We start from the raw sequence: 2,284 nt of genomic DNA, 5'->3' as shown, positions 1-2,284 counted from the left end.
ATATTATGTATGATTCTATATAAATGAGGGTTATTGACCATGACTTCCAGAGAGTACAGTAAAACTAGTGGTAGTAAGGTGGTGTTAGTGAAAACTAAAACTAAAGTCTGAAAAAGGGACAGAAATATCACATTTTTGACCCAGGAGGACAACACAAGGGTTAAGAGCAGTGTACAGCTATGCATAGAGAATCTGGGGAGTAATTTAGGGTTAAGCATCCCGCTTAGGGTGACTTTGACACGTGGCCAGAGGAACCTGGGATCAAACCACTAATCTTGTGATTGAGGGGCAACCGCTCCCCCTCCGAGCCACAGCCATCCAGGCTTCTCAGCACAGGCACGTCAGCATTAAGACAAGTGCACGAGGTGAAACGTCCTCTCTCTCTAGTCATCCTCAAAGCTGAAATAAAGGCCGTCAACCCCTGCTGTGTGCGCTAGTAACTACCGTGTGCTGGAAGACCATCCGCCATAGATCTCATGAAGTAAAAGGAGGGGGGGAAAGTTTTAATTCTACCCCCTTAGAAGGGTTGGCTAGTGCTTGCTGAGCAGATGGGCAGAGCTGTCAGTGTGTGTTTGAGTCTACTGCCCAGACAGGACATAAGCAGAGGGTCTGTCAGAACAAGAACGCTTTACCTCCTCCAGTCCATCTTGGGACTCCACACTGCCAATAAAGTCACAGCAGTAAAAAAAGTTGGGTTACGAGAGGAGATAAAAGAACGCTCACGACAAGGATTTCCAAAGATGTTAAGAGCAGAGGAATGGTTTTGGACGATTGGTTTTTCTCCTCTTCACATCATCATCATCTTTCTTTCCCTTACCCAAGTCAAACTTTTCTTTCTACTCTCTGATTGCTCTCTTCATCCTTGCTCTTCTGATTTCCTCCTCCCAGGAAGACAGCAAACCAGTTTAAACCAGATGAAACCAGACCAGTGCCCTTTAAAATCACTTTATTTCAGAGCAAAAAGTATCAGTTTCACAGTCTTCCAATGCAACATTAGAGTATTGTAAATCATTACAGAATTAATATTTACAGCTAAAATAAATTACATGACAAATCATAAAATGACAATGTAAAGTTCCAATGTACAGTTAATTCATCCAAATGACACCTACGTTTGTTTTACAGCTCAACTTTTTTTTTACTTGCATCACTTCAATGACCCCTGCTTTAAAGTAATGTAACAGTACAGAGAGACAAACGGTTCCTTCTGTGGCGACGGGAATACCAGCATTCAAACAAGCATCCCGCTGAGCGACCAGCAGATATAAGAACTTGTGAAAGAAAAGTCAGAAGTAGCATTAAAACCAACCCGAACCACCAGAAGAGTGACAGACACTTTAGTGCCACTCGCGGGAAAGTAGAACAGCGCTGACTCAGAGCTCGGCACAACCCAGGAGGAAGGTGAGAGGCCGAGGAGACGTTCATAACCTGGAATTTGGCGTGGTCCTGCTGTACGCTATAACAAGCTATCAAGAAATGAATCAAGGAAATGGAAAGCGATGATTTATGGGGTCGAATAAAGTTAGAAAGCAGCATGTTGTCCTTTCTAGGCCCTTTTCCAATCATCTGTACTGATAAGGAAACAATACCTGATAAGTGAAATCTCTTTTCGGTCCAAAAGCCTTTTAAGATGATTAAAAATCAAACCCCGCAGGATGAACCTCAGATGTTACCCCGCGTTGTGTGAACAAGGAAATGAAATGGGCTTGTGTTCACAAAATGTTCCCTATAAACTCTTGCTCAGGCGGTGAGAAGACAGCACAAAGGGGAATCATGTGTGGACATCTGAGGTTCATTGGCTAAATGTTAAAGCCCCCTTTTTATACGAGGCAGCTGCAGCAGATTCCGATCAGCGAGACCAAGAGAGACAGTTGGAGTGGATTCCCTGGCTTTAGAGTATCTATATCTATGTGATGTAATGTGCAGGACCTGAAGTTTCCTTGTTGTCAAGGCAAAGACAGGGCCCAACATGTGATATGCTATCATGGCATGGAGCACTCCTTCACATTGACTAGAGGGCTGAGAGTCAGCGTTTTCCTAACATATCCCCACAAGTCTCCTGTATCCCCTTTCTGTAGCTTAGATTCAAAGCGGGGATCAAACCGAGCCTTAGTGCTGATCTTGCAGCAGATTTACGTGGAAGTAACATTGACAAGATCTGTACTAAGGGCAAGTTGAGGCCAGATCTCTGAGGGTTCACAGGCTGACACTGAGGAGGGTGTGGGAGGCTGGCTGGCGCCCCCTGGCTGGAGTGGAGGACTGTGTGCAAAGGAAAGAAAGAGAG

The sequence above is a fragment of the Etheostoma cragini genome, chromosome 9 (genome assembly GCF_013103735.1).
Source record: "Etheostoma cragini isolate CJK2018 chromosome 9, CSU_Ecrag_1.0, whole genome shotgun sequence".
Taxonomy (NCBI): domain Eukaryota; kingdom Metazoa; phylum Chordata; class Actinopteri; order Perciformes; family Percidae; genus Etheostoma; species Etheostoma cragini.
This window is presented reverse-complemented; position numbering follows the sequence as displayed.